The sequence below is a fragment of the Cervus canadensis genome, chromosome 30 (assembly GCF_019320065.1).
Source record: "Cervus canadensis isolate Bull #8, Minnesota chromosome 30, ASM1932006v1, whole genome shotgun sequence".
In the NCBI taxonomy this organism is placed as follows: domain Eukaryota; kingdom Metazoa; phylum Chordata; class Mammalia; order Artiodactyla; family Cervidae; genus Cervus; species Cervus canadensis.
In genome coordinates, this window is record NC_057415.1 from 26,665,130 (window position 1) to 26,673,374 (window position 8,245).

Below are 8,245 nucleotides of genomic sequence, written 5' to 3' on the forward strand. Positions count from 1 at the left end.
CCATACTTCAATTATGTTTGTCAGTTTCTAAATTATTTATTCTTAAAAATAATAAAATCAATAATAATAACATCTGGGCTTATTGTTTCCTATGACTTGCTTGAAAGTCATTTGTCAGCTAAATTGTTGGTGCTTTAAGCAATTTTTAATAGAACTTCCAATAAGACTACTGAGTTAACTGTTTCAACCTGTTATACAGTCAGTGAACATGCATTTCTGTTGTGCTCAGCGCTGGGAACACAGTGTGAATGAAAACAAATAAGATGCCATCTCTCATCTGTGTGACTCCTTGAAGACTTGAACTTCATCTTATATTAACATGTGAACTTCCATTTTTGGCTAGGTCCTACCACAAGGGCTCCTTTTGCAATTTTTAGGAATATACATTTTGCCTGGCAGTTTTCCACCCCACTCTCTGATTGTATTCTCATGTGACAGAGGGACCCACACTTATTCACTTGGCAGAGCAGCTGAAAAACACAGTGTCTCTGAAAACATATTGCTGATCTGGCATGCAAATGAGGAAGACTTTTTTTCTGCAAAAATAAGGCTCTACTGCATGAATAAATTATATAATTACAATCAGGAATACATTGTTTCACATATTAAAAAGCTGTTGAATAAAACAAAGTTGAAAGCTTTGAAAATAAATTTGAGCCAGTGAAAGAAGAGTTAAGTATTTAAATAACATTATTTGAGAATGTTGATGGATTAAAGAATCAATGAGCACATTAAAGTTAGTAGAGGATATTCAAGAGTCGTCCTTCATTGGGGAAAAGAACACTAATCACTATGACAATCATACTCAGCAAATGTGCTCAGAGTATATCCAGGCGATGTTCTCCAGATGTCTTGCCTACCCCTGCTTGCCTGACCCATAAACGTGGCCAGCAGAACAGTCAAAGAAGTTTGAACAAAGTCACAATGGCAAGAGCACAAGAATTTCCCACAGGCCGGCAGGGGATCACCATCGACAACATGCACACGCAGTTTCTGACCCTTGTCTGCGATTCTGGCGCTGGGCTCAGCAGATACTCAGGTGTTCTTCATGCTGCCGTTATGCACAAGTGTGTATCTAGGTTGTTGAATGACTCAACTGTGTGGAGTGATTCTCCTGAAAAAGAAGATCATGCCTTATCCAGCTCTGAGATCTCTGTACTGAAGACTGAGCCTTCACACAGAAAGAACTGTTCAGAAGTTTGTTGTATATATAAATGAAGAAAGCAGCATTTTTCTAATCATATATGGGGTGCAGTGCTGCGCTTAGTCGCTGAGTCATGTCTCTTTGCGACCCTATGGACTATAGCCCACCAGGCTCCTCTGTCCACAGGGATTTTCCAGGCAAAAATACTGGAATGGGTTGCCATGCCCTCCTACAGGGGATCTTCCCAACCCAGGGATCAAACCCAGGTCTCCTGCATTGCAGGCGGATTCTTTACCATCTGAGCCACCAGGGAATGATGTAAATAATGCATCTTGTGAAGACAAATTTAATTCAACACCAAGAGATCAGTTACAGTTCAACAAGGTTGACTCATGCACTCACTAAGTTCACTAACATCCTGTTTTTGAGTGTTCCTCCTTACGGCCAGTTTGGCTGCTAAGGGCCACACCTTTTTCCAGCGTGCTTCATCTTGGATAAAAAGAGGATATAGAAAGATGTTTCAGGCAGCTTGCCTTGCTTATGAGGTAAGCAGCTAGTGTCCTTTGAGACTTAAAGAAAAATGGGATTCACTCGGCTAGGTGGCCTTAGAATACCTGTTGTAGGAAACTTAGTTATTCACAGCTTAATAAGCTCTATATTGTTACTTTTTTTGTTTTGTTTAAAACATGATGTATGACTGCTAATATTTCAATACTTTAAACACCTCTCCTTTCCTACCTTTGTGCTCTTCCTGTTTTCAACTGATTCAGCATTTGCTAGTCATGTACCAGATGTAAGTGCAACACCACTGTGTGAGAAAAAAAAATGAAAAAAAGAGAGGGAGGGAGAGAGGGAGAAAGAAAAAAAAGGAGAAATCACTTATCATTGTTTCTTAGAGTAAGATTCTATGATACATTTTAAACAGGGGCTCTGTCATGAATTTTAAAAGTTACCACCCCTAGAAAAGGAAATCAACCAGAAGATACTTATAATAAATACCCTCCAAGAAAATAGTTTTAAAGACTTGTGTTATGAGTTGAATTGTTATCCTTGAATAACATGGTGAAGTCCTAACTCGCCAACTCAGAATGTGACCTTACTTGGAAACAAGGTCACTGCAGATATAATTAGTTAACATGAGGTCACCCTGGGGTAGGATAAGCCCTTTCTTATAAAAAGGGAAATTTGGTGGAATTGGGCTGCAGCAGAACTGGTCTGGGGTATCCAGAGTGGCTTCACCCAAATGCTGGTCTTTCCACATGGTGGCTCCAGCAGAGCAGCGAGACTTGCTTCCATGGTAGCTCAGGGTTCCAAGACTAAGTGTTCCAAGAGCTAAGAAGTGAAAGTTGCCACTTTCTTAAGGCCTGGGCTGAAAAACTGGTAAACATCATCTGCAATATTTTATTAGAGCAAGCACAGGGTTTTCTCACAGCTCAGGGGAGGGGACACAGACCCATGCCCTACTCTAGAGTGTGCAGGCCAAGAATGTGCAACCCTGCTTAATCTGCCCATGCCTTTTATCAAAGATCATTTCCATGTGTAATTTGAAAAACCATTACATAAATTACAATTAATAGATCATTTTGACTTTTCCAAATCTTTTTTCAGGCAAGGGTTTATAAATTCAGTGGATAAACATATCTTCCAATCAGCCCCTACTTTGTCCCTTTCAGTCAGCATTTATATGTCTTATTGTATCCTATGTGTATTTATTTCTTTATGATTATATTTATAAGTGAGTTAATAGCCCTTCCAAAATTATAGTATCCTTAAGTACCTTGTCTTCTACATCCTATGTATTTTCTCTCAGAGGATAAAATAGGTGGGAGAAAGGGAGATTTAGACGCAGAAATGATCACAGGACCATGCAAAGATGAAGGCAAAGATTGGGGTGATGCTTCTCTAAGCCAAGTAATGCCAAAGATTTCTAGCAGATCATCAGAAGCTAGGCAAGATACAGAACAGATTCTCACAGTCCTTCAGAAAGAACCAACCCTGCCAACACTTGACTTTCATCTTGTGGCTTTGAGGACTGCTAGATAATATATTTGTTATTTAAGCTGCCAGATTGTGATCTTCTGTTGTAGCAGCCCTAGCAAATGAATACACTTTCTTTGAGGTCATTGACTAGAGACAATAGTTTCTGTCTTGTCAAGACAGGCTACTATCACACTCCCACTCCCACTAAAACCTCACAGTGGGACATCTGAATTCTGCCTTGGCTGAAGGGTTAAAAATCACTTAATATTGAAACAAACACTGTGTCTTATCCGGGGCCTACACTAAGCAGATCAGCATTAGAGCGCTGGTGCTCTTCACAGAGCTTTCCCATTGTTTATCCTGAGCAATGGTGAGGCCAAGGAGCCGCGGACTGATGCATTACATAATGTAAGAGATATGAATAAGTTCAAGGTCAGGGATAAAGCCTTCTCTTTATTGCTATTCCCCGTAGATTTCAGCTCAGTGCTGAGAACAGCACTATTATTTATTATTTAATCTTTGATATAAGACACTATAAGAACTTCCCTGGTGGCTCAGACGGTAAAGCGTCTGCCTACAATCAGGAGACCGGGGTTCAATCCCTGGGTTGGGAAGATCTGGAGAAGGAAATGGCGGCCCACTCCCGTATTCTTGCCTGGAAAATCCCATGGACAGAGGAGCCTGGTGGGCTACAGTCCCTTGGGTTGCAACGAGTCGGACACGACTGAGCAACTAACACACACACACACATAAGACACTACAAGTCTCTTCGATAGTTCATTTTTGTTTTAAAACATTTTTAATAAAAATATAAGTAAAGTAACTTTTTCACTGCTTGTAACTATCAATAACAATAGGTAGAAAACAAACCAGTGAATTTCTGTTTTCTTTTTTCTGACAAAGCTAGTCAAGAAGGTGGTCTCAAAGAAAGAAAAATTAGTCTCTGCTGCCATCTAATGGACATAGAGGGTTATAACAGTAGAGAGCTAAATTTAAATTCAATCCTTTCAAGAACAGTTAAAACTACTTAGAAAAACGCACGATGTAGAGTTCACATATAGAGCTGCTTCCTATTTCAACACCAGGTAGGCCAGGGTAGCCTTTCTTTGCTTTTGGCTTCTGCTGGCTTACAAGAGCATGACCTCTGTGATGAGCCATTTATTCAATTATCTAATTTCTATTCAGCCACTTCTATTTCCCAGGCACTCTAATGGTAATCAAAAGTGTTATAAGACACTTTATCCACAAAATAGGCAATCATGTGATATAAGGGAGTCATACCTAAATGATCTTAAATAAATTTATTCTGCACTTCCTACACTACCAGAAATATTAGAAATCTTACCCATTTCAGTTACTCTTTCCACTACAGCCCTCCCTCTGCCCATTTGGATCCATTCTTGCTTGCTTTCATCTCCCTGGACTTTCCAAGCCCTTGGCTTTGCCCCCAGGGTTCTGGTTTAGCTGAAACCACCTTTTGTTGTGATGATTCTTTTAACCACACTTTTTTGACTTTGCTCCCAGAAATTTTTCTTAAATATGATTTTTAAAAACTCTATACCTGCCTTAGAGAACCCAAAAGGCCAGCAATTATACTGGGAAGCAAAAATGACACTACATTAGATCTTCAGGCCATGATGTCCCTCTCTACTGGGAATGAGACAATGTCTTCTTTACTCTCTGTTCAGGAAATGAAGTACAAACACAATTCTGTGCACCCAGGTGTCAACAATTCCATCATACTTGCCTAAAGCATCTGCTTTGCTGGTGTCTAGGTTCAAGAAAGTTGCCAGAATGCTTATCAGGTGGGTGTGCTCCCTGACACCACAAAAGAAAACTCACTACTACTTGGAGAGCCGATCAGTATGGATTTTGGCAGGCAGATTACTTTACAGGACTCTCCAATTTTTTCCCCAGGTCTTAATAATAGGCCCTGAGAATGTTTCTGAGAAAGTATGAAATAGCCAGCTGAGTGACCATACCCACTACTCTGGGTTGGACTATGTCTCCCAGTTCAGTTCATAAGATGAAATCATAAACTCCAGTACCTCAGAATGGGACCACATATGAAGACAGGATTTTATTTCAAATTTTATCAGAGTATAATTGATTTACACTGTTGTGTTTCATGTGTACAATGAAGTGAATCAGTAATACATATACATATACCCACTCTTTTTTTTAAACTCTTTTTACATATTACAGAGTAATTGAGTAGATTCAGAGTATTGAGTAGATCCAGAGTGTCCTCTGAATACAGAGAATTGAGTATTGAGAGTATTGAGTACTCAGTACAGAGTATTGTTGAGTAGATTCCTCTGTGCTATAGCATGTTCTTATTTAATTATCTATTTTATGTATAGTCAAGTATATAAGTCAGTCCAAATCTCCCAATTTATCCCTCCCTCATCTTTCTCCCCTGGTAACCATGTTTGTTTTCTACAACTCTACTTCTGCTTTGTAAATAAATTCATTCATACCGTTTTTTTTTTTTTTTTTAGATACCACATATAAACTATATCATATAATATTTGTCTTTCTGTGTCTGACTTATTTCACTCAGTATGACAATTTCTGAGTCTACCCATGTTGCCGCAAATGGCATTATTTTGTTCTTTTTTTAAAGAGATAATCAAGTTAAAATGAGTTTGTTAGGGCAGGCCCCAATCTAATACTATGCTGTCCTTGTAATAAGAGGATATTTGGATACACAGAGACATACCAGAGTGGTGCATTCAGAGAGACTGCCGTGCAAATACACACCTATGTAAACGTCAACCACCTACAAACCAAGGAGAGAGGCCTCAGAGGTCTCCTCAGAAGAGAAACCAACCCTGCCAACCCCTTGATGCCCACTTGTAGAAAATAAACTTCTGTTGTCTTAGCCTTGATAATGGGTTCAGGAGGCCTACCAAACTAACACACCCCCCTGTGCAATAACACTGATTTGGTTCAGCTATCTTTCCTCTCTAGATAAGTTGACTCCATGGAGTCTTCAGCTTAAGTAGCAAACCTACTTCTTAGAAGATAAGGTTGTCTTTTCGATACTCTTGACTCTTCTTTGGGAAAGTTAATGATTTCTCTGCCAGACTTATGTCCACTCAGGATGAATGACTGTTTTCTTTAGGGGAGATCAGTAGAGGATCATAGACATTCTCTTTGCCCCGCATATTCATCAGGTCACTTCCCTCATGATTTATCTATGCACATAGAGCCTCCTGAAATGACTTAAAGTGATACATCTTTCATGTCGCTCCCAGGAACGTCTAGAATGCGTCAAAATAAGACATTAATTAAGCACCTGCAAAGTAACATTCCGATCTCTGCTGAGAGCTCATTTTCCTCTTTTCCCAATTTTCTCAAATTACATTCAAAAATTTGGGGCTTCCCTGGTGGCTCAGGTGGTAAAGAACATACCTGCAAGGCAGGAGACCTGGGTTCGATCCCTGGGTCGGGAAGACCCCGTGGAGAAGGAATGGCAACCCACTTCAGAATTTTTGCCTGGAGATTTCCATGGACAGAGGAGCCTGGAGGGCTTCAGTTCTTAGGGTCGCAGAGTCGGACACTTTAAAATGTTAATTCCCAGAATCAAGTTATACAGTACAGTAAACACCAGGTGGCGATATAACCCAAATTATACACATCAATTTCTCCTAATCCCTCAGCACTCCGAATCTACCCATTCAGTTTTTCTTTTTTTTTTTAAATTCATTTATTTTAATTGGAGGCTAATTACTCTACAATATTGTAGTGGTTTTGCTATACATTCACATGAATCAGCCATGGGTGTACATGTGTTTCCCCATCCCATTCAGTTTCATCGCCAGAGCTTTAATTTGAGTCTTATTGTTGATCATTTCTCCCCACTCTCACCAAAGTGATATTAAAAAAATTCAAATCATATTCATATTGCTTTTCTCCTGGTAAAGAAACTCCTCCTTTAGCATCTAAAATGTGAGCTGGTGGTGGTGGTTTAGTCACCAAATCTTGTCCAACACATGTGTCCATGTGATTTTTTAGGCAAGAATACTGGAGTGGGTTGCCATTTCCTTCTCCAGAGGATCTTCCCGACTCAGGAATCGAACCAGGGTCTCCTGAATTGCTGGCAGGTGATTTACCGACTGAGCTATGAGAAAGTGAAAGAAAGAAACTGAAGTCGCTCAGTCGTGTCCGACTCTTTGCGACCCATGGACTGTAGCCTACCAGGTTCCTCCCTCTATGGGATTCTCCAGGCAAGAGTACTGGGGTGGGCTGCCATTTCCTTTTCCAGGGGATCTCCCCAACTCAGGGATCGAACCCGGGTCTCCCGCATTCGAGGCAGACGCTTTAACCTCTAAACCACCAGGGAAGCCCAATCTTTCTAACAACAGAAAGATCTTACCAGATCCACTCCCTGTCTGACTCTTTTTGACCCCATGGAGTGTGCATGGAATTCTCCAGGCCAGAGTACTGGAGTGGGTAGCCTTTCCCTTCTCCAGGGGATCTTCCCAACCCAGGGATTGAACCCAGGTCTCCTGCATTGCAGGCAGAATCTTTACCAGCTGAGTCATAAGGGAAGCCCCGAAGCTTGGAGGGAAACCCTAAAAAACCTCTTAAATTGGCATAAACAATCTTTTGTGACAATTCAAACCCATGAACTGCAGCACGCCAGGCTTCCCAGTCCATCACCAACTCCCAGAGTTTACTCAAACTCATGTCCATTGAGTCGGTGATGCCATCCAACCATCTCATCCTCTGTCGTCCCCTTCTCCTCCAGCCCTCAATCTTTCCCAGCATCAGGGTCTTTTCAAATGAGTCAGCCCATCGCATCAGGTGGCCAAAGTGCTGGAGTTTCAGCTTCACCATCAGTCCTTCCAATGAACACCCAGGACTGATCTCCTTTAGGATACTGGTTGGATCTCCTTTCAGCCCAAGGGATTCTCAAGAGTCTTCTCCAACACCACAGTTCAAAAGCATCAATTCTTCAGTGCTCAACTTTCTTTATAGTCCAACTCACATCCATACATGACCACTGAAAAAACTATAGCCTTGACTAGACGGACCTTTATTGGCAAAGTAATGTTTCTGCTTTTTAATATGCTCTCTAGGATGGTCATAACTTTCCTTCCAAGGAGTAAGTGT